Raw genomic sequence first — 26,058 nt, forward strand, 5'->3', positions numbered from 1 at the left:
GTCCTACCAAAACTTTGTTGGATGTCTTAAAACGTCTTGTAGCCGTCGTGAAGACCGTCTAATGCTCCGCCAAAACGTTTTGCAAGACATCTTGTAGCCGTTTTAAAAGTGGCTATAAGACGTTTTGCGAGATGCTTTGCAGCCGTTTTGGAAACGGCTATGAGATGTCTTGCAAAACGTCTTATAACCGTTTTAAAAACGGCCGTAAGAAATTTTGCGAGACGTTGTGTAGCCGTCCTAAAGATGTTTTCCCGACAGAACAAACGAACAAACTTGACGAGCAAGGTACGATACCTTCGAGTCAATACTTGTGTAACGTAGCCCTACAATTTATTAAAGCAATTTGTTGAGTGACAGGTCGTTTAAGGCCCCAAGCTAACGAACGTACAAACCATTCAAAATCTTCAAAAAGTGGCGGAACTTCTAGTCAGGAATATTATAACATTAATTTCAAGCATCAGCACCTTAAAATTGTATCGAAAGGTACCACTTGCTCGTTGGGATAGGGAGTAGTTGCAAAAACGACACCAAGACCAACAACCTGTCATATTACCGTGGGAACACCATTGCCAGGGGAAGCACTAGCACAAAGGCGACATTTTAAGTAGTCTCCTGACTCTAAGATTTAGTCATAACATTGCAATCCAGTGTCTGTTTCCTTCCAAATCAACTGTCCAACGAAATGATGCTCAGATTCAGTGATCTGGCTATAAACGGTATACACTGCACGTATGCGATGTTCTGGCAACACCCAAGGTAATTTTCCTTACCTTGTCAACATTGTTCGAGATTTGCGGGTGGAATAATATCAAGCACTCCAGCAACACTATCACAGAAGTTTTTCTTCTATGGATGCTTGGCACAAACATGAATTTACGAACACAATACACCCTTCCACTATAGCATTAATTAAAGGAATTGAGTGGCTCCTGACCGGCTACATGGGCAAATCAATGGGAATGTTCCTAATCCTCGCAATATTGAAAAGTTTGGCTGCACCGACAGAACCAATGCCTATGGCCTATTTCTTACAACCCACCATAACACCAATGAAATATTGGCAAGGCCACTAAAGCGACAACGCATGTTAAAGCCACGCTTAACATAAAGAGTGATTAGTCACACAAATGAAGCGCTGAAGTGGCCAAAGGTTTCAAAGAATTTTTAATAAATAAAATCAATAAGACCACTACATAAGCGAAATATTTCTAATCCACCTTCTAGAGATTTTCTTTCTGATTATGTTATCACAGATTGGTCACTTCATTATTCAGGGAGCTGGCTTAGACAGTTCCACAGGCTGATGCACCTACAGACAATGTAGCTTGTTCCTTATGTTGCTTGAACTCAGATTTGTCACCTGTAATTAAAAGATAAGACAAGATATCAACACATGTTACAATCAAACTTCGTTATAACTAAACGGAACATAACGATTATTGGATGTAACAAAGTGAAATCTCCGTAGATATGCACGTTTTAAAACCTTCTTTCAACGAAGTAAAATTATCCTGCCAATAGATTTGCCGAACTTGATTTGTTCCCGAAATACTTTATTTGTCTCTCAAGCAAGAAATGCCCGACCTTTGCAGACTCAATCGCATTCCGCGGGGTTCGGCACACATTCGGTTCCAAGATTTTTAGGTAATTGCGTTGAATGCACCATCGAACACTGTTCCTTCTTACCTGCGCGTAGCTGCGCATAAGCAGAGGCTGATAGTATCGCCATCGCAATTTCTCCAACTACGGCACCGCGCAGGCCACTGCAGCTAGGCGTGGCCTCAGAGACTGTACCGATTCAATCTCAGAAACCACGCCTCCTTGTGTGGCCCGTGCTGCTCGAACGCGACAAATGTTGTTGGCGTCGCAGTGTGCAACCTATTCAACCGCGCCGCCATTTCGCGATGCTAGAGACAAGCCAATTGAAAACGGAAACGAAAGACCATCACATTGGAACAGAAGGCAGCTATTTTAAAAGCAATCGTGTCAGATGCTAAGAAGTTGTGTGTTGAGGACGCCGAAATTTCTTTTGCTGCTTTCTGTTCAGCGCACTTGGTGGTGTAAAGTTTCTACTGGCCGCAAGGCCGTCTTCTTTGCAAGTTGAAATTTGTGCATTTCATTACGCATACAACGCAGTGAACGGCAGTAATGAATGTAATGAATTTCGGCTCCCCTTCAACGTGGTTATAAAGAGATTTGATAGCATGTGACTGATAAGAGCTCCCACTCATTTGTAGGAAGCACCTAGGATACTGACGTGAAATTCAGATTCTTGGCGATAACGAAAGCTATATCCAAGGCCAATATCATGGTTAGTGCCTGCCACGCCCTCCGCAAGTACGTCGCCAGCGACATTTTTTGTTTTCGCATCATACACATGCTGCTTGATGCACTTTTTTAAAATGCATCTTTGTTCAGGTAAACGTAGCCAAAGTTTGCGCACGGCATACGTATACCACGCCGGAAAACCATTTTACAGCATGACCTTCACGCGTTTTCAAAAACCTCCATATCGCGCATGTGAGCGCTCTGCCATTAAGCTATGGGCGCCATAGTAACCGGTTGTGCGTGCTCGGTTCATTATTCGTTGGGAGTGCGTTACGCATTCATACTTCGTACTGGCGACGCGGCCTTGGTGGGAGAGGTGTTCGTTAACCGAGGACGCACACATCGCACGTTCGGCACGGCAGTTGTATCACGGTGCACTCAATAAACTGAAACTTCCTGGCTTGTAATCAGCTACTTTGCTGTGTTGCATCTATCTGTGTGTACTCATAACACAGCGGACTTGTAGCTCGGCCATTTTACTAACTGAACTACTTTAGTACGAAAGTGGAATTGCTCAATTGGCTATTAGCATTCCACATGGCTGTATTGCCTTAAGTCTCTTTGTACCTTTATGTGACTCGCTTTACCGCTCCGGACGCGCAGTATTTTTTCGGGTGCGCTGGTTTACTCAGTGTGGCCGTGGATGGTAGTAATTTGTTCGTGAGTGGTCGCGTGCATCGGTTATCTTCACCGAGAAGAATATCAATGGTGCGCGCCGGTACTCTGGAACCACTTTTGATGCGTAGGAATAATGTCCAGCCGATAACCATTCAAAATTGTGGTTGACTGCTACAAAATCAGCTACAAAGATCTTGCCCATTCCTACCAATGCATCATAATAATGGAAAGGTTTTAGGCAGTGATATGACAGGCCCCTTGCGCATGTCCTCGTTTAGTCTCAATTTAATTGAGTGTACTGTTACTGGCAAGCTAAATCTATACGGCTAAGTATCTTGAGTTTACCATTGAGGCGACGATGCCAGGAGAATGTAGATAAGTCATTGCGGCCTCGATAATGAAGTTGGACTTCAGAGAACACACGGATGGAACGTCCTGTTGTGTGTACTTATGTTGTTCGCGTCTTTAAATAATTAAATTGATAAGTGTGTCCTGTATGTGCGGCATATGTATTTTTGTCATGATCTTTTTTGTACTTCATTATGGAGGCCGCAATGACGTATTTACTTTCTCGCATATTCACCTCAATGGTAAGCTCAACCTACATCGCGGTAGATTTAGCTTGCCGGTAACAGCACACACAATCGAGACAGAACGTGGACATGCACAATGGGCCAGTCATATCACTGCTTCAAACCGTCACGTTATTAAGCTCCTTTCTATGAGCACTGGTGGTAATGGTCGAGAGCTTTGAAACTGAGGAACCCGCCGTGGTTGCTCAGTGGCTATGGTGTTGGGCTGCTGAGCACGAGGTCGCGGGATCGAATCCCGGCCACGGCGGCCGCATTTCGATGGGGGCGAAATACGAAAACACCCGTGTACTTAGATTTAGGTGCACGTTAAAGAACCCCAGGTGGTCCAAATTTCTGGAGTCCCCCACTACGGCGTGCCTCATAATCAGAAAGCGGTTTTGGCACGTAAAACCCCATAATCTAATTTTTGAAACTGATGTTCTACCAGTCAATAATAATTTAGATGGTTATCGGCCGGACACTTCCTATGCATCAGAATGGTTCCAGAGTACCGGCGCGCACCATTGCTATTCTTCTCGATAAAGATAACCGACGCACGCAACCACTCACAAACAAATTACTGCCATCCGCGGCCACACTGAGTAAACCAGCGCACTCGAAAAAATAGCGCTGTTCCGGAGCGGTAAAGCGAGACACATAAAGGCACAAACAAACTCACGGCAATACAACCGCGTGGAATGCTAATAGCCAATCAAGCAAATTAAAGAAAATTAAATTATGGGGTTTTACGTGCCAAAAGCACTTTCTGATTATGAGGCACGCCGTAGTGGAGGACTCCGGAAATTTCGACCACCCGGGGTTCTTTAACGTGCACCTAAATCTAAGTACACGGGTGTTTTCGCATTTCGCCCCCATCGAAATGCGGCCGCCGTGGCCGGGATTCGATCTCGCGACCTCGTGCTCAGCAGCCCAACACCATAGCCACTGAGCAACCACGGCGGGTCTCAAGCAAATTCGCTTTCGTACTAAAGTACTGCAGTTAGTAAAATGGTTGAGCTAGAAGTCCGCTGCGTTATGAGCACACACAGATAAATACAACACAGCAAAGCAGCTGATAACAAGCGAGGGAGTACGTTTCAGTTTGCTGAGTGCACCATGACAGAGCTGCCGTGCCAAACGCGCGAAGTGCGCGAAGTGCGCGTCGTCGGTTGACGATGACCTCTCCCACCAAGGCCACGTCACCAGTAGTGAGTACGAATGCATGACGCACCACCAACGCATAATGGAAAGAGCACGTACTACTAGCCCTGATGGAATTTCATCCTAAACTACGCACAACGCGTTATTATGGCACACAGACCTTAAGGCAGAGCGGTCATACAGGTATGCGCGACATGGAAGTTCCTTCCTTCATAATGCGAGCGCACGTACTGGCACGTGGTACTGGATTAGATTAGCTCAGTGACTCTTAAGATCATTAAGCCTTATGAATGGCAGATGTCAAGACACTCTTCGCATTAGCTGGTAGCGAGTGCCACCTGGCGCCGACCATAACTCACCTTCGCCGTGGCCTCAGAGATTGCGCGGCGCGGCTCATTCTGGAGAAGCTTTAACGGAATGTAGCAGATTTGAGCAATCGTAGCAGCAATCCCACCACTGAGTTTGTGTTGTCATTCTACATGGCACTTTCTTAACTTAACCAAATTTTTAAATTGTCTGTGGCACAGGTAGCACAATCCTAACCCTTGTACTAAAATACTCACTGAGGCGGCGTAATACTCTTGCGAAAATTAAAAATGCTTAATTGAATCATTGACATAATTATGCTAATTAACTTTTTATCAATTACTTTACTGCCCATATATTAATCTACGTATTGTAGGTAGTGATATGCAAAGCATATCGACTTGGAACGAATTCTGAGGATGGCACTGGTTTCAAGATAGACGCTGTCAAACTTGCGGTGACAATGCACTGTTTAATTTAATTTTTAAGGAAACGCTGTTTGATGCACTGAAGCACAAACTACTTTAAACTGCAATGCACTTCGTTAGACACTATAAGATTTATCTCCAATTACTTGGAAGGATTTAGAACGTGCTACCTGCCACAAGCAATTATTATAAACCTGGTGCAGCTAAAAATGAAGCATCGTTTATATCGGAACACATAATCCGCTTCGCAACAAAACAATGACATCGAGTCAACACAAATATATTGCCTAATGAAATGCAGACACTTGTAAATTACCTTTCCGCATGCCTATGACAGAAGAGTATTAAGAAATGACCTTTTCGGCTTTGCTAATAATCTCCCGATAAGAGTGGCCTATCGTTATCGGAACATCACAGGGAACAGCTCCCTCACGCATCGTTCTGTTTACCAGCGCTTGAGGTTGCTGATGCAACGCTACAAGCCTCTGATATTTCTCAACGCTTGACGCTACGTGCGAGTAGGCACAGATACCTTAATTTAATTATTCAGATACCTCACAAGTACCCACCGGAACACTGATTGGAGAAACATTCACCATATGCCACTCGACCACTGCGCTACCGTTTCCGCCAGCTACGAGCTGGTTTACGTGCATTATCTAAACCACGCCACGCATGCAGCTGGCGCAGCTTAGTGAGCATGCACCGACCGGGCTTGCGCCATAGACCGTCTCGGCAACGGTATAGAACGCTAAGGTGACTGGGCGTTTTGGTAGGACATGAATACAAGTGTTTGCTCAAAAGACGAGGACAAACACGAGGCTGTGACACACGCGCGCACACTCCCAACAGTGGTTTATCTTGAAGAAAGTGACCACGTCTACAGCAGAATCTGTGACACATCGCGTGTGCGCCACCCGCAAAAAATTCCCATCCCTACGCAAGAAGGATAGCTCCTTGCTGGAAAGGGCGATAGACGCTTTTGACATGTGCATAGGTGTCACCACACCTGTCAGTCAATTAAAAGAAAAAGTAAATTATGGGGTTTTACATGCCAAGACCACGATCTGATTATGAGGCACGCCGTAATGGGGGACGCCGGAAGTTTGGACCACCTGGGGTTCCTTAACGTGCACCTAAATGCAAGTACACGGGTGTTTTCGCATTTCGCCCCCATCGAAATGCAGCCGCTGTGGCCATGATTCAATCCAGTGACATCGTACTTAGCAGCCTAACACCACATTCAGTAAGCAGCCACGGCGGGTATCAATCAATTCCGCTTCGATGATTTCTCGGGTTAACTGATTGCGATTTTTGCTGACAATTGAGCATGCACTAAATACCGGTTCACACGTGACCGTATTTGTGGCGTCTGCCTCATTACGCACACAATTTCTACAGTGGGCATCCAAAAATCCGCCTCTCACTTGGGTCCAATTATGTTGATCAGAGCGGACGATGTCTTAATGACAGGCTATAGTATACGGCAGCATCGCTACAATGTGACAGAAATGAGAGGGGTTTTTTTGGATGCCCACTGTAGAAATTGTGTGCGTAATCAGGCAGACGTCACAAATACGGTCACCTGTAAAGAGGATATAGCGCATGCGGAATTGTAAGCAAAAATCGTAATCAGTTAACCCGAAAAATCATTGAAGTGGAATTGATTGACAGGTGTGATGACACATGTGGCGTCAAAACCGTCTATCGGCCTTTCCAGCAACGAGCTATCCTTCTTGCGTAGAGACGGTAAGTTATTGCGGTCAGCTCACACGTGATGTGTCACAGATTCTGCTATATATGTATGTGGTCACTTTCCTCAAAATAACGCACTGTTGTTTGTCCGCACTTGTGTCTCAGCCTCTTCTTTGTCCTCGTATTGTGCGCAAAAAGCTGCATTCAGGTATAGAACGATGTAGCGCTATGCTAAACGTTTGCAACAACCTTAAAATTGCAGTTCCTGTCCGCATCGCGCTATATATTTGCTATCGCCACAGGAGTGTAACACTTCACCGGCCATCCCATGAAGCGCTGCTAAAATAAAAGGCAAACAAGAGACGAAGCAGCAGTTAACAACAGCGTGGAAACGCGTTGCTGGCCTGGCAGGATTTCCTCACCCAGCGAAACCCACACGAGCACAAGGAATCGTACAATGGGAGCGAGCTGTAGATGCATATGTGTGCACCTCTCCAAATTCACAGATCAAAGAAATGCCCGTCCGTAAGATGACGGAGCATGTATCGCAGTTTATATCTGGCGACAGCTAAACCATACAGCATGTTTCATTCTGCATGGCATCAAAGCATTCTGCAAGGCATCATTCTGCATGGGTGGCCTTCAATGACATCGGCTAGAAATTCTAAATTGCGACATGTGCCGTAAGGTAAGTCTTTTAAATGGTTATTCAAAATTGTTAATTATTCAAATATTTTGATTTCTCGAGCAAATAATGTCGGCTACAGAGTACTTGAGCTCAAGAAGCAGAATTGTGGTACATGCCACGTGGGATTCAAAACAAGATAGCCGCATATTACGTACGAGAGCGCGCACGTCGGCACGGCGCTATTAACACGCATTTCGTCGGAAGCAGCTGCTGTACAGAACAGCAGCCCTGCAACTGATCTTACCCCGAGGTCGCCTAGAAGACGTAGGATCAAATCCCGGCCACGGCAGCCGCGTTTCTGTGGGGGCGATATGCAAAAACACCCGTGTGCTGCGCATCGGGTGCACGTTAGAGAGCCCGAGGCGGTCGAAATGTCCCCCACTAATGTGTACCTTAATATCGTACTGTGATCCTGGCACGTAAAACCCCGTATTTTCATTAACTACAAGTTCGCCTAAAGTTTCGTTATCATGAGTCCGCGAGATTGAGCAGATTTAGATTCGTGACTGGCTGTACGAACGCCGATGCCAATTAACGTAGGCCAACCACAATTAGTGGGTCAAATGGGTGGCGCCAAAGAAAATCGTGCGCGAAGTGGCGTCCTCTCATCATCCTTCCGAGAATGCGACCATGAGCAGTCAGCCACGAACATCGCAGTATTTTGGTAATGCCGACCACCAATTAGGCGATTCGAAGCGTGACTGTAGGTCGACCGAATGTGCAGTACATGGTCAAAATAAAACAGGCGTGGCACAGGCAAGGAGCACAAGTTTAAACGAAACACGCTGCCGTAACAGCAACATTACGTTAGAGGCTGGAATGTTTTTGAACGGCGCTGCCGCAGCAGTCAAGTCCAGATGTACAGCGCAGACCATGAGTAATGCGTTTGCAAAGTTCAAGTTGTGAGGAGGTAATTGGCGCTTTTGGAATAAATTACATACGCAAGTGCACCGGAGCGTTATGAGTGTATTACAAATGCCACAAGAATACAAAAACCTAATTTACCAAGATAGAGCTCACTACCTATTATGAAAAATTTCTTATTGAAGTCACATGCGCGTGAGTCATATAAAGCCTTGGCAAAACATTTTTTTCAGCGAGTGTTACAAAGTGTCACGCAGCCGTTTTCAAATACGTTTCCCAAATGTCCAAACGAAGTGTGCATTACAGAAACGTTATATTCAGTAGAAATGGGAGCCACCTTAAATGCACTGTTTCGCAAAATTTGAGTAATTCGTAACCAATGATTAGCGTGGCAAATTATTATTTAGCCCATCCTATTTTTCGATGTCTTATTTGGACTTCTCCCCACGTCATCGGTGAACTAAGCAAGGCACATTCATGTTTGCTGGATGTAAGCAGCGGGTGTTGCGTGATGCGCAAGCAAGATTCAATGTGCGTGACGTAATTGTAGCCTTTGCAAAAAAATACGTGTCCAAACGCAACGGGCCATTATAAGTTCGGCTTACAAGTGGTGCAGAATTTAGTTTGCTCATTTGCCAGAACTATAACTGCAACCTAGATCAAGCTCAGAGAAAATTGGTGGAACGTGACAGCTAAACTGCGGGCGATTTTAAATGCGTGTTCATCAACTACAGCTTTAAAAAAAAAACCTAAAGCAGTGGTTCTAAAGTATCATACAGCCGTTGTCAGCCACGTTTGTCTATGTCCTGAAATACGTTACGCCATCTTTATACATTGTTGAAATGGAAAAATGCTAAGTGCTTTGTGTGATAAAGCTTTTGCGCTTCTGAGCTAATTAGAAACGCTACAAATATTTATAACCAAGATTTTTTTCTCCTATATAAGCGTTATACCAGCTACGTAGTAGGTTTCAGAACTGTTCTCGACGAAGTAAACAAGACACATTATTTTCATTTGTTCAAATTTAGGAGTACAATATGGGTGATATCTAGGCGAAGTGCACAGTGTGTGGACTAATGCCGCCTTTCTAGTAGATGGCGTGTGCGAACAATCCGGAGAGTTGTAGGTGCGTTTTAAGAAGAATTCAGAATATATGCCGCTGCCTCGGCAGAACTGTGAGCGCCACTGAGATAGAACTTGTGGTGGGGAGGAGAGGACAATAATGTAGTGGGGAGGAGAGGACCCTATAACCAATGTTCTGGCGGAGTAAAATGGCCATGTAATAATTCCTTTCATTGTAAAACAGTTTTCTATAGGACCTGTCATAAAGTACATACGACAACATTCTAAAGGACGTGATTTAATTAGCGGAAATTGATATGATTTCTGCAACTACTGAATAAAAACTGCTTCGCTAGAAATTGGGTTCTGATCCTTGAAGGTCACCCAAGCCTGATGAATTTTTTCAGGTAAACAATGCGAAAGGTGAAGCCTCATAGAAATTTGGCTTCCGAAGATTGCCTATGTTGGTGAAATACACGTGCAAGAAGGGATTCACGTTTTGGACAGGCACACTTAAACATGCAGCCTTCTGGTGGCTTTCATATTTGGTACCTTAGTTGCAGCAAAAAAAAAAGCGTATTTGTTTGTAGGACGGCAAGTACTGTTTGAGTGAGCCAATGAAGTATTTGGTGACCTTCTTCATGTGTAGCCCTGATTGCATTAGAGTCAAGCAACGCCCAACACGCCGTAACAACGCATTTGTTTGGTGGGCCCCAAATAAGTAGAATAATAGTGGGCTAAAAATAGTTACGGACAGTGGCTGCTTGGTGTAGTTTTGATACCACAGTAATGGTCGATTCGCTAGCATGGCGCTGACAAAGCAACAACAAAGAACCATGCGCTAGTATGCTATATCCTAAACCTTATTTATTTAAAGAAAGCAGGAACTGCTAAAACATCAAGTGGCTTTTCACCAACGTATACAATAGTTGTATATTGTCACTGCTTACCATAATATCAAATTTGGAATTACGTATGCAGAGTGAGCCTTCCAAGACAGATTTAATTTCTATTTAGCACTGTACTCCCAGAGCCAGTATCTTGCTAGAAATGCTGGCTGCAAGGTACTACAAAGTCATAAAAATGCATGAATGTAGGACAATTCATACAGCATAGAGAACAGCACATTATCAGCTGAAGTGAACGCAATGTTTTCTTGTAAACAATCTAATACTCTAAGAGTGTGAAAGAGAAAACCGTTCATGAAGAGAACTACTTGGCTCATGAACTCGTTAGCATTGTGCAGGTCGTTTATTCGTGAAGATGCATAGCAAGACAGTAGTATATGGTAACATGATTAACACCACTTATCAACGAAAAATATAAAAGCATTTCAAGTTTCGGCCATTTCTGCGCGTCTTACCCCGCTCAAGCCACACTGCCATATTGTGAATAGTTACTGAAAATTTCCTTGAACGCTGAAATTGAACATTTATTATTTATCAATGTGCTTGCTCAATCATGGAAACCCACAGCTGTACGAATATTATTATATACAGAGCGGACCTTATGTGGCACAGAACCATTCCCTTTAGACTTCACCACATTGCAGCAGTTTGTGCAGCAATTTTTGTTGAAGCTATATACGTGTTTAAATCTGCACACAAAGTAAAGGCAATAACATTATTACTCTGTTCATGTATATTTCCAAGCACTAATTTAGCTATGTGCGATAACTACATCCGTAAGCTGACACAGTCTCGGGTAACACGTGCATTCAAAGTAAAATATTGTAGGCGGCAATGACACGTTTCTCTTGTTCTCTTGTGGTCAACGTTGGCTTCTTTTCTTATTTCACAGAAGGACAATCTCATTAGGCACCTTTGTGTGAGGCGATTTTTAAATTACGTTAAGAACCTACAGAGGATTGATAAAAAGTGATGACGGCAAATGTTTCTCGGGTGAGCTTTCACAAGCAACCATCCAGTGTGTGATCGTGTTGCTGTAATTTCCTTCAGAGATCATTATCCAAGAAGAAGCATTACTACTTTATTACAGAAACAATGAAGGCTGTTGAGCGGAAATCGCCGGCAAGCTATTCTCGAAAATTTAGGAATACATTGCAGGCCCCAGAAATGTATATTTTCACGGTGCTAGATCTGGGTGTGAACGGCATAAGAGAGAACATAATAGTTTATTCCCTCTGTTGGAAACATAACGTGTTAGGAAATAAAATAAAGCCAAATCCTACAGACGATGTTAATAATGATGTATATCACTATACAACTGAATACAGCGGTATTGTATTGTGCTAGCATATGTGCTCTGAAATTACAGTACGCAAACGATGAAGAAGGTGGCAGACTATGATTGTTTACGCGCTAGGCACCGACGACTGCCGGAGGAGGGGAGGATGGAAGGCTCGAGCCTCCCCCCCCTCCCCTAGATTAGCGATGGGGTCAGGGGGCAACCTGTCTTCTTTCGAACCGCTTCGGAGAAATCGACTAGTTGCCTAAAAAGTTTAAAGAACAGCACAGCATTAAATTGCCGCGTCTACATAAATTTTTCTCGCAACAACCAAGGAGAAGGATGACAATGCCAAGAGTTTTAAATTCAGTTGACCATCACGAATTCCGACTGGCAACGACAGCTCTTCGAATACCTACTGTTCCAAGTCTATGTGCGGAATCAAAGGAAATGCTACTTGATAATTGCAGGTGTGTCTTTTATGCACATTCTCTTCTAAAGCTTCCGACCCTTCCCGAACACCCAAATGAAGTCTTTACTCAAAGCATCAACTATAGACTTCACAAATAATCCAGGCAGATAATACACCTCATCGTTGCGAATATAACAAAAATCGTTTACAGCTAATTGAATGGAACTCCGACTTCCGTAATAAACTCCACAAAATTAAACTCATCTTGAGCGAATGGCCGAGCGCCAGACACTGGGAACGGTTCTACGAGGTGAGAGCGAGAATTTAGGTGCATAACTACAGGTTCACTGGCCTTCCACCATCACGGAGTTGATCGGCACTCTATTTTTTTTCTCTTATAACCACAACATGCCTCTGACACTCCATTGTTTGGTGGTCTTACCTTCGTTGTATTGTATTCCAGGAAACCGTGAAAAACCACGGACAGATATCTCATCAAGAAGAACAGACCTCCCAAACAGGATGACTAAAGAACACGCACTTCAACTGGCATGGGACCTTCGGCGTCCTCTTCTGAACCTACCGAGGTTTGCCTTAGCGGCACAGACTTGACATCTGCCATTGTAACCACTGCCTCTGCGCGCATACGAATTGTCAGTGAGGGTCCAGTCCTTAACGTTAAAGCGCAACAGGGACGACATTACCAACCAGCTTGGAAATATGCGTGCATGCGGCTTCTGCATGACGCCTCAGTGGACAAGCTATTTGGTGACACCTGTCGCGCTGTTTGTGTGATGGACATTTTTCTTTCAAATAACCCAAGTTCCAGGCATAAGGACTATTACTTGAAGTTTGTGCAAGATAGGTTTTCTGACTGGAAGAAATCACTTATAAGACTTAGTCATAAGGCCTCGAATCTGCACCATGCGGCCATGAGCGGCACCGCAGCTGTGAAAAAGGGGGTGAATGTAATAAGTGCTTATGTAACTAGGAAGCAAAACGAAATGAAAGACGCAAGGAAAGCGCTGCCAGCTGCATCTTCACGGTAGTACTTATCATTCCAGGGATTTGCAGTACGTGGTCGTGATGATGCACAAAATAATCTAAGAGAGCTTCTGCAACTTCGTGCCAATGACAATCCAAAACTGTAATAATATGTTTCTGAAATCAAGTGCAGGTGGCTCTCCCACAAAATTTTAAACCAAATGTTGGAAATCTGGGCTCATGATGTTCTCCGTTCACTCACGAATGAGATTCGTGTAGCGGAATGCTATGCCATGATCATGGACGAGACTGCGGACTTGTCTGCCAAGGACAAATCTCCTTTCGTATTGTCCAAAAGCACTTCGAAACACATGAGCTGTTCAGTGGATATTATAACGCTGCGGGCACCAGAACGACCAGTCTTATTACCCTTTTAAAGTACGTACTTTGCATTTTTAATCTTAGCACTGACAATTGCCGTGGGCAATGCTATGATGGCACTGCATATATGAGAGGGCAGCATGGTGGGCTGCAAGCCCTCGTACAACAGGAGGAGCCGCGAGCACTGCACATAGTACACTGTCTTGCGCACATACTTAACCTGGTGCTGCAGGACATGAGTCAGAAGGTGGAAATGTGTTGCAATTTCTTGGGCATATCAGAAATTGTAAACGTTGTTACGTGCTCCCCAAGGGACCTAGATATGGTCCAGTCATTTCAGAAAGAAGATGAGAGCGTAAATTTGCGGAAGTTTTGTCCCACGAAGTGGACGCTAAGGGCCATTGCTCTGCATTCGATTGTTTAGAACTATAGCCACCTGCTCTCGTTTGTTCATGGCCTATCGCATCAGAAGAGCGGAACGGTGCCAGAGCCGAAGCCAATGAATTTTTGAAAGTGCTGTCGAAATTAAACGCACACTTTATCCTCAACCTCCTGGCACTCGTGGTTTCGCGATGCAGAGATCAACTCTGCGTAGAAACACATTATTGATTGAGAGGCAGCCTTTGTATGAAAGTACAGTATGTTTACCACAGCATAATGCGCCAACTTTATTCAAGCTTTCACAGTCCTTGACTTTAATTCATCCCCTCCTATAAAATGCGCATTTTTATGTATATTTCTATATTCGCAAGCATGACGTGTAGTCTCTGCTGGTATTATTTGTAAAGGTAAATTCACTTTTGATGTTTCGAGTAAAGAGTTGATTTGGTTGTTCGGGAAGGCTTCGAAGTCTTAAAAGAGAATGTGTATGAAAGAAACACCTAGTCTTATCAGGTGGCCTTTTATTTCATCCCGCAGAGAGAATTGGAATAGGAGAGGTTCGGATAGCTGCCGCTGCAAATCGGAATCCCTGATGGTGACCTGAGTTGAAAGCTCATGGTGTTGTCATCCTTCACCTTTGTTGGCGCGAGGCAAATATTTGTAGCAACGGCAATTTTAGGGTGCACTGTTCTTTCAACATTTAGCCAACTGTGGTGATTCAGCCGATTTGTCCAAAACCGTACTAAGGGAGACATGATGCCCCCTGACCCCATCACAAATCTCCGGGAGCGAGGGGGAGAGGTTCAAGCCTTCTAGCCCCCTCCGCGTAGTCGATACCAAGGACGCAAACACGTATATTCTGTCAGCTTCTGCATCATTTGTGTTCCACAATTTCAGAGCAAATATGTTAGTGCAAAACAGTATCGCTGTATTCAATTGTCCAGTGATATACAACATTATTACATCGTACCCATGATGCGCCTTTAATTTCTAACATGTTAGCTTTTCAATAATCTCTCATAAGCCTCTCACACCTCGACCTACCGCTATGAAAGTGGGCATTTCTGCAGTCTGCCATATGTTCTTAAATTTAGGAGAATACCATGCAGGCGCTTTCTGCTCAACATCCTCCACACGTTTCGTAATAAAGTAATCATGCGTGTCATTGGATAATGATCTCTCAATGAAAGCATCACAGCCGGGATCATATGCTTGATGGTTGCTTGTGAAAGCTCTCCCGAGAAACATTTGCAGTCGTCAATTTTATTCATCTTCTGCGAGTTCTCTAGATAACTTACAGATGGTCTCACACAAGTGCTTCTAATGAGATTGTCCTTCTGTGAAATAAGATATCGTCAACAGTGACGACAAGAGAATTGTGCGATTGCCGTCTACATTAGTTTACTTGGCATGCACGTGTTACCTACGAGACTGCTTCAGCTTCCGGGCGTAGCTAGCGCACATAGCTGAATTAGTGCTTGGAAAAATACATGAATACAGTAATAATGTAACTGCCATTACTTTCTCAGCAGCGTTAAACACGTACCTTTAACAAAAATAGTCAAAGCGACAGCTTTTTACAAAAGACGTCGCAAACGAGCTTAAACAATTCAGCTGCGCCCATGTGCGCTGACAGCTAAAATTAACGTCGCCTACGTTGCCTATAAAAGGGCAGTTAGGAAAGCGTGAATATCCGGAGTACCACAAGTTTAACTGCCCTTTTCTAAGCTCCTTGGTGACACGACAACACACACTTGCTCAAGCCTAAAATGCGTGGAGCTTAAAAAATTCAGCTACGACCGCGCGAGATGGCTGTGCACACACATTAACGTCGCCTATACGTCAATAAGAAAGCGTTTATGTAAGCGTAAACATCGGAGTACCACAACTTTAACTGCCCTTTTCCAAGCTGCTTGGTGACGCGACAACAAACACACTCGTGCTCAAGCATAAAATACGCGTAACTGCAACGTTTAGAATGTAAGCTGGCACTTACCAGAAATGAAATGAACGCCGCGCACTGTGCAGTTTGGATAATTTTTGTCAGATAAGACCCTGGCCTCCATGTAAAATATGAGAACCATGTCGTAGATATCGGCCAAACTTTTTGTTTCGTTCTATTGTGCGCTATGGGGTAACCACTAAGCGAAACGCTCTACTTACAAAAAAATATGCGGATCCCACGCACTGTCGGCATCGAAGTAAGCGAAGCTTTCTGTGCTGTTTGCTTTGATTGACGATAATTAGCGGTGATGTTGACTGCGATGTTTAATTTCGTCAGTGTTTAGTGCGAGACGAGAATGGTGAGTTGATGCTAGTACTTTGCGTGCACCACTGCTGTTTGTCTCCGTATACAGTATACATTACACACAGAGAGACGTGTCTGCTTGAGGTATAGTTGTGCGCGGCTGCTCATAACCTCCGAGAAGGTTAGTATGCGATTGCTTCACACGGCAGATTTTATCGTTGCGGAAGTGTGAAACATTGCTTGAATTATGGGACTGCACCTGCCAAAACCACAATCGAATTATGAGGCACGCCGTAGTCGCATACTGCATAATACTTTTGACCCCTTGAAGTTATTTAATGAGCACCTAAACTCGAGTACACGAGCGTTTTCTTTTTTATTTCGCCCCCGTGTAACTGAGGTTGCCGCAATCGGGATCGAACCCGCGACCTCTAGCAATAGCATAGCCGCAAAGCTAACACGGCGGGCACAGAAGTGATGAACTGAATTGCGTTGCCTAAACTCTCCGATGCTGCGATGTCGCTGAGACGCTATGGTGCTTTAATGCAGCTTTGAGTCTGCACGCCGTGCGTCAGTTGCCCGCTTGAGAAATTTACATGGTGTTTATTTTTGAGAAATAGCATAAATGTAACATACTGTACCTTGAACTTAAATTCATCCAGTTGGTCCGCAACTGCTGTCGTGTCTAGGTGGTAGCTAGGGTTTCTCGGGGGCGCGCGCATGGAAGCACCCAAACAGTAGCGTTTCCTCGCCTTCTCACGTCGCCTTTTCCCTCTCCCGCCCTCCCCTAATGTGTGCTGTGGAACTTTCGAGTGAAAAGTGCCAAGGCACTCGTTTTACTCGATTTGTGGGTGCGTCGGTTCTATCTACTCTATGCCTCCTCTCCCTCTTCCTATCTACCATTCTATTCATCTCCCCTCTGGACTTACACGTTAGTAGAAAGGCAAGCGCTACAGTTTCTGCAATGCTCTTGCGGGGATCACGCATAAATATAGCTGTGAAGAGGGTATTCTTGCGACGATCAGGGAACTCCAGAAGGCGCTGAGCATATTCTACGTCGTGAAAAGCTCCAAGCGAGTTTCTCGCATTGCCTTTCCTCTCGGAGACGCTCCTACCGTGTTTATATATGCAGGCTCTGAGGCACCTCCAGGTATGGCGTCCAATACAGCGACAGTATCTGCAGCAGCAGTGGAAAAGTCGAAGCATGAAGGAAAGAAATGTTCACTTTCAAACCGCTTCACCACTTCCTCCGCCGCACCGGCAGTGGTGGCGTAGTGGCTGAGGCGTTGTGCTACTAATCCCAAGTGCGCAGGATCTAATCCCGGCCGTGGCAGCCGCATTTCAATGGGGGTGAAATGCAAAAAAAAAAAAAGCCAAGTGTACCATACATTGCGTACACGTTAAAGAACCCCACGTGGCCAAAATAAATCCGGAGTCCCTTACTATGGCGTGTGCCTCATGACGAAATCGTGGTTTTTGCATGTAGAACCCCAGACATGAATTTTGCTTTCTTCGCCATCTTGACCATATTTAGAGGGACACAAAAGCCAAATATTAAGTGAAGCTAAAGTGAAGCTAAAGTGATTATCGCGAACAGATCCTTAATAATTGAGAAATTAAGGTAAATGCAGGACATGATTAGAGGCCCTCCCGGAACATTCAAGTACTTGCCCAATGACGAAAGCACTCCTCAGTTAAATTCGGTCACTGGTACTCAATCACTCGTTGCAAAAACATCCTTGTATTGTATTCCGAGATTAAATAAAATGCTGCTTCTTCAGTTTTATTTCATTTTTAGAAAAATGAACTCATTGAAATTTTCTTTGACGCGGGTGGTCAAAATGTTTCGTTCTCACTCGACTCTGCACTGTCCACGCTTTCGCGTTTCATTAGTTTCGTTAGCGCGTGGTACTGCGCAGGTTTTGCTGGCTCAGTGAAACTCGCACAAACTCCAAGTAGCATAGAATTCAACTTCCATATGATTTTTGCGGGATGCTCGAAAGGTCTACACCACTTGACCGAAACGCAGCTGCAGCGGCGAACACACCGCTCTGTCTTGGCTCGGTGCCACCTTCTGTCCGGCGCCGCTTTACTCACCGACGGCAGCAAACGGCGGTGATGACGTATGCAGCGTCACCACTCCCCTGGTTGGGGGGCAGGAGATTCGAATTTTGAAAAAGGCCATTCGGACCCTTCAGATGCAATTTTATCCTAAACTAACTCTTTTCTTGGCACGAAACAAGCATTTTCAGGTTTCTGGAATGGTATTTAAACAGTCCACGTCGAGTTACTATTTGGCTGTATGTCCATTTAACATGGAGGCTATGCAGTTTCCTAACACACAATTAGGGTACTGGCCACTTACACTGGACGCCGATGGGAGTGCAGGATGCGTCCAATCACAATCATCGGTTCTTGGTCACTGCTTGTAGGCTTGTTTAATTGCCCTCTTCTGAAACTGCATGTGTGTGTGTATATTTATTTATTTATATATATATATATATATATATATATATATATATATATATATATATATATATATATATATATATATATATATATATATATATATACTGACAGTGCACTTGCCTATGTTTTCGCACAGCGCGGGACGCGCCTGCATGTATCGGAAGTTTCTGGAATGTCGATGCTTCTATCCACTGTCTGTTGTCGCCGAACCTTGCGTTATCTGATTTCATCAGGTGACGCGAATGGTGTAGAGCTTTGTGGAAGACACGCGGGTCCCAGCGATTAGTCTGGAACATTCAACGACTGCTGTATAAAAGCTGACGCGCTTGACCCGCTGATCAGATTTTGACGATCGCCGACGGTGTTCGCCGTTGTCGCCGTTCTTTAAGTGTAGCCTGTTTTTGTGGGCACAGGTTCGCCCAAGAAAAGTTAGTTTCGTCTTTCACAGTTGTGCTGCTGTGTTCTTCATACGTCACTACACGTGTCAATGTGTATATATATATATATATATATATATATATATATATATATATATATATATATATATATATATATATATATATAGAGAGAGAGAGAGAGAGAGAGAGAGAGAGAGAGAGAGAGGTGCTGTATTCACTGACGACACGCCCAGGCTGTGGCACACGGGCTGATGGAAAGGGCGCGAGCTGTTTCCGCTCTTTCGGTGCGCCACGATTTTGGCCTCTTTGCGAAGCTCGTCAGTCCGCGGAGAAGCAGCTGACCTGTAGTGCAGTAGCAGTGAGTCGCAGCAAGCGTGGTAATTTGCGCGGTTTATGGATGCAGCAATAGGTCGTGGCGAAAAAACAGCGAGAACACAAACGAGGTTAGGTTCTATGGGGTGCCTTCAGTCACCTACAACCAACGCAGCAGGACGCAAGAATTGTCGGAAAGGCGTCGTGCCGAGTGGTTCCGCCGCATTCGCGCTGACGTCGACAAAAATTCTCCAAACTGCACAGTGCGCGGCGTTCATTTCATTTCTGGTAAGTGCCAGCTTACATTCTAAACGTTGCAGTTACGCGTATTTTATGCTTGAGCACGAGTGTGTTTGTTGTCGCGTCACCAAGCAGCTTGGAAAAGGGCAGTTAAAGTTGTCGTACTCCGATGTTTACGCTTACATAAACGCTTTTTTATTGACGTATAGGCGACGTTAATGTGTGTGCACAGCCATCTCGCGCGGTCGTAGCTGAATTTTTTAAGCTCCACGCATTTTAGGCTTGAGCAAGTGTGTGTTGTCGTGTCACCAAGGAGCTTAGAAAAGGGCAGTTAAACTTGTGGTACTCCGGATATTCACGCTTTCCTAACTGCCCTTTTATAGGCAACGTAGGCGACGTTAATTTTAGCTGTCAGCGCACATGGGCGCAGCTGAATTGTTTAAGCTCGTTTGCGACGTCTTTTGTAAAAAGCTGTCGCTTTGACTATTTTTGTTAAAGGTACGTGTTTAAAGCTGCTGAGAAAGTAATGGCAGTTACATTATTACTGTATTCATGTACTTTTCCAAGCACTAATTTAGCTATGTGCGCTAGCTACGCCCGGAAGCTGAAGCAGTCTCGTAGGTAACACGTGCATGCCAAGTAAACTAATGTAGACGGCAATCGCACAATTCTCTTGTCGTCAATGTTGACGTTATCTTATTTCACAGAAGGACAATCTCATTAGAAGCACTTGTGTGAGACGATTTGTAAATTATCTAGAGAACTCGCAGAAGATGAATAAAATTGACGACTGCAAATGTTTCTCGGGAGAGCTTTCACAAGCAACCATCAAGCATATGATCCCGGCTGTGATGTTTTCATTGAGAGATCATTATCCAATGACACGCATCATTACTTTATTACGAAACGTATGGAGGATGTTGAGCAGAAAGCGCCTGCATGGTATTCTCCTAAATTTAAGAACATATGGCAGACTGCAGAAATGCACACGTTCATAGTGGTAGGTCGAGGTGTGAGAGGCTTATGAGAGATTATTGAAAAGCTAACATGTTAGAAATTAAAGGCGCATCATGGGTACGATGTAATAATGTTGTATATCACTGGACAATTGAATACAGCGATACTGTTTTGCACTAACATATTTGCTCTGAAATTATGGAACACAAATGATGCAGAAGCTGACAGAATATACGTGTTTGCGTCCTTGGTATCGACTACGCGGAGGGGGCTAGAAGGCTTGAACCTCTCCCCCTCGCTCCCGGAGATTTGTGATGGGGTCAGGGGGCATCATGTCTCCCTTAGTACGGTTTTGGACAAATCGACTGAATCACCACAGTTGGCTAAATGTTGAAAGAACAGTGCACCCTAAAATTGCCGTTGCTACAAATATTTGCCTCGCGCCAACAAAGGTGAAGGATGACAACACCATGAGCTTTCAACTCAGGTCACCATCAGGGATTCCGATTTGCAGCGGCAGCTATCCGAACCTCTCCTATTCCAATTCTCTCTGCGGGATGAAATAAAAGGCCACCTGATAAGACTAGGTGTTTCTTCCATACACATTCTCTTTTAAGACTTCGAAGCCTTCCCGAACAACCAAATCAACTCTTTACTCGAAACATCAAAAGTGAATTTACCTTTACAAATAATACCAGCAGAGACTACACGTCATGCTTGCGAATATAGAAATATACATAAAAATGCGCATTTTATAGGAAGGGATGAATTAAAGTCAAGGACTGTGACAGCTTGAATAAAGCTGGCGCATTATGCTGCGATAAACATACTGTACTTTCATACAAAGGCTGCCGCTCAATCCATAATGTGTTTCTACGCAGAGTTGATCTCTGCATCGCGAAACCACGAGTGCCAGGAGGTTGAGGATAAAGTGTGCGTTTAATTTCGACAGCGCTTTCAAAAATTCATTGGCTTCGGCTCTGGCACCGTTCCGCTCTTCTGATGCGATAGGCCATGAACAAACGAGAGCAGGTGGCTATAGTTCTAAACAATCGACTGCAGAGCAATGGCCCTTAGCGTCCACTTCGTGGGACAAAACTTCCGCAAATTTACGCTCTCATCTTCTTTCTGAAATGACTGGAGCACATCTAGGTCCCTTGGGGAGCACGTAACGACGTTTACAATTTCTGATATGCCCAAGAAATTGCAACACATTTCCACCTTCTGACTCATGTCCTGCAGCACCAGGTTAAGTATGTGCGCAAGACAGTGTACTATGTGCAGTGCTCGCGGCTCCTCCTGTTGTACGAGGGCTTGCAGCCCACCATGCTGCCCTCTCATATGTGCAGTGCCATCATAGCATTGCCCACGGCAATTGTCAGTGCTAAGATTAAAACTGCAAAGTACGTACTTTAAAAGGGCAATAAGACTGGTCGTTCTGGTGCCCGCAGCGTTATAATATCCACTGAACAGCTCATGTGTTTCGAAATACTTTAAATCCATGATGTGACAATGACGTATCAGCACAGAAATTTCGGGGAGATGCTCATACAATTTAACGTTAAGCTTTATTTTCTCTAATAATCAACCTACTAACAAGAAATTACCAGTAGTATATATTTAAAACGATGCATATTTAGTTTCACCCTTTCAGCCCTGGCATTTTGTTAACATGCAGATTTTTTTCATTGTTTTGTCTGGATTTACTACCGCCTAAGAAACACCAAAATATTTATTATATTCGGAGTACTCCATCAGTATAAGATATGGCGTCATGTCCTATATATAGGACACCAGGGCTTAGTAGTTGTAAAGAGCAATATAATGTATTTCAAAGTTCCATATTCTTCTCAGACGCATCAACACTTAAATTTTAAAAAAACTTGCATGATGGAAATTTGACAGTGGTTGTTTGGGGGAAATGCCTTAAAAAACATTCTTTGTGTTCGTTATACAAGCTCATCATTGCACTTGAATGGCCTCCATCTACTTGATAGTCACTTAGCCGGACGTACTTTCGTTATAGGTGGCGAATTCTCCGGGTACTATGCAGCAAAACTGCTCCCCAAGCCAGCAAAAGCAAACTCTATATCCTTTTCTTCATCCTCATCGTATTCTACATCCAACACGCACACATCCTTCATCATTGCACTTGAATGGCATCGATCTACTTGATAGTCGCTTTGTCGGATGTATTTTCGTCATAGAGGGCTAAGTCTTCCCCCACTGAGCAGCACTTACTACTCCGCAAGTCTGCAAATACAAACTGTGTATCCTTATTTTCATTGCCTTCTACCTCCAACACACACATTACCCATGGCGCAGCAAACATATTTGGGTACTTGGTACACAGACGTTTCCTTATAGGAGTCCCCTTGCCATTGAATACAGCGGTTATCGCATCTAGAATGAGAAAAGAAGAAATCGAAAGATGTCACAAGCAACAGCACCCTCACTCTATATTCAACTCATGCATAAGCCTTGACAACCACTGATCCCTGGTGTCCTATATTTAGGACACACAGACCATGGCGTGCTGTGCGCTATACGCAAAAGAGAAGCGAAAATTCCCGATATAAGTACACCTCGAAACACATCAGAAACCACAAAAAATTACGAGCACCACCGAGACAGAACGTATTGAGTAAAATATTACCAAAGGACGTGGATTCCGCTGCAGTCGTCTTTCTTGCCTTCCGCCATTTTCTTTTCACCACTAGGGCTCTCTTAGGTAGACAAGGACGAAGAAAGTATCGCCTGTGCTGGCGGAGATGTATGGAAAATAGCTCAAATTATTTTTTGAGCTTGCCAACTGTTTGCGTCACCGTATAGAACAATTTCTTTTATGTCCTTTTTATAGGACACCAGGGTCTAAAGGGGTAAATTGATTTAGGGTGTAATTAGTGTCCCCTTAATACAAAACAATGAATGCGCTTGGCTGAATAATAGGATAACATGCGTTACTGGTTCTCCTTAAGCTAGGATTGCCAGTATAGCGGAGGGAATGTACTGTCTGATCCAGAGAGGAGCCCTACCACCTCCCCCCCCCCCCCCAGCCTCCCAATTTCCAATTAATTTATGAGCAGCGATCCGGTTTCTGCATCTTAAAGAGACACAATACCAAGGAGATTCATGCCACGCTTGCCACAATATGTAGTGACCGGTACTGCACACCAGCTCGGTATGAATGTTTTTAGTATTTGGCTCTTTAAATGCAGAAAGCTCGCATCACTGCTCGTTCTTCAGCCAACTTTCTCAATAGGTGCTACTGTTTTCGGTTTGACGCCCTTAGCAGTGCACTGCTGTATGACATAGGACATAATACATTTATTCTGCTAGAACTACAAAGACGTGCGCTCATATTGACCCTTAAAGTGTACGCTAAGTTACTGAACGCCCCTCATATATCAGGAATATACTCTGAAAAGGCACATTCTACCCTTAAATTGTTCACAAATGACACTGAAATTTACTCCCAGTTCCGGCACAGTTGCAAAGTCTCTGAGCTGAGTGCTTCAAGCCATCATGTCTGATGTTAAAGGCACTGTGCACCAATTGATCACTCGAGGAAATGCCTGCGGTTGCATCAGCAATGTTCTTCTGGTCCCTGCAATGCACTTTCACGGCATCACTGCATTTGATCACGATGACGCTGGAGAATGAATGGCCAAAGAATTCACCTTTCGCGTTGTGGCTGAGGTGCCTGCCAGCTCATTTTGAATATGAAAACAGAGGTTTGTATTAAAATATGAAGTCACAATGCGCCAAAAGCAACAATAAGCTGACATAAATGGACGAATGTAAATGGCTGATTGAAAGCATTAAAGTGCCGCTGCTCTTTCCACTGGCAGTGTGAGGTGGGCAAATAACTTACTTCTAATTGCTGTCCTTACTTTAAATATTATTTCTCCTCATCTACTTAAATGTTGTGGCCACATCTTAAAGGCAGCTCCATCATATAAAACCACAGTGCTGCATTTTTTACGCTCACTCTACCTGCTGCTACTGAAGTTTTACTTACCCTCAATAAACTATTTCTAGAACTGCTCCACCGACAAAGCACTGTTCCAAGCTGGTGGCAAAGCGTCATTTAGTTCACAAGGACGCGCTTCCCTTTCACTCTGTTCTCTTTATAGTGTGCGAATTCAAAACAGCTTTTTGACATAAGTATTTACTTCTATGGTCGCAAAAAAAAACTTTTATAATTTTTGACGTTCATGTTGTCGATCACGCATACACGCCGTCTGGAAGCACAATGGGACGAAACGGCAGATATGCCCGGGCATCCCGTTCGTTACTGCTTTTAGCACTTTGTTAAATCAATCAGTTAATGAAATGTCAAACGCTGAAATTTCACGCGATTACATTATTTTGCATGTTCCATCCCACTAAAGTATAACCTAGAGTGCCATGGAATCTGCCTTTTCCGTGAATGCAAAGAGCGCCTACGCGAAGCCGTTTGAGCGAAGTGCTCTCCAGAACGGAGACCACAGAAAACAGGAAGTTGAACGCGCGCGAACTGGTCGAAAACAAAACACACGCGGTTTGCAAGGCGCATAACTCGATGATTTGCACCATTCGGCGGCACCACCCCGATTTTATCTCACCTACCATATAGAAACGCATGTACACCCTTGAAATTCTTCATTATTATCGCGCCATGGCCTGCTATATGTTTTCTGATCACGCGAGCGTCAACCGCACGGCGTGTCAGCGGCCTTGCAGCAACGCGGTCTGAAACTAACAGCGCAGCAGAATACATTTTCGCCGATCCCACCGCCCCTCGCTGCAACAAGCCCGCTCACACGCCATGTATAAGACGGCGCAACACGAACGAAATATTTTTCATTCCTGTAAAGTTTGCATAATTTCACGTAGCACTGTTCTTGCGTCCATTATTAAGGCTCACTCAATCGGTACTCGAATACCGCACCAAAAATCGTGGCATACAATACGCCCTGTTTTAGCTGGCACCACATTGCTGCTTTACGCCGGCAGAAGCGCACTGTGGAGTTAAACCAGGACAAAACTTCATGTTCAATACCACAAATCTACTGCGGTACAACCGATTCTCGCAACGGAGTGGTAGCACGAGGAACGAAAACGAGCAAATAGGCGCGCGGAAGACATGCACAGGAGCTGTGCGCACTTTCGCGCTTTTGTTCACCGCGTCGCAATGGACGAACAAGGGGAATTCCGAACACTCACTCACCTTTGATGTGGCTGAGTCAGAAGCGGTCATGGTGATCTCCGAGGAAACAAGAAGCTCATAAAAGCGAGCAACACGCAGGAATATTCCAAAGTTGCAGAAAAGTACGCAAAGAGAGCCGGAAACGCAGGATGCTGTCAAGCAAACAGCGCGCAAGG

At 44.3% G+C, this 26,058-nt stretch overlaps 1 long non-coding RNA gene across 1 annotated transcript; it reads right to left on the reverse strand.

The window, feature by feature from the left end:
* Positions 1-1,145: 1,145 nt before the first annotated feature.
* LOC129387463 (uncharacterized) lies at positions 1,146-26,058 on the reverse strand. Its single transcript, XR_008614670.2, has 3 exons — positions 25,904-26,058; positions 23,348-23,453; positions 1,146-1,360 (listed from the first exon to the last, which is right to left on the reverse strand). It is a non-coding gene; the product is annotated as an uncharacterized lncRNA (long non-coding RNA).

The sequence above is a fragment of the Dermacentor andersoni genome, chromosome 2, assembly GCF_023375885.2.
Source record: "Dermacentor andersoni chromosome 2, qqDerAnde1_hic_scaffold, whole genome shotgun sequence".
NCBI lineage: Eukaryota > Metazoa > Arthropoda > Arachnida > Ixodida > Ixodidae > Dermacentor > Dermacentor andersoni.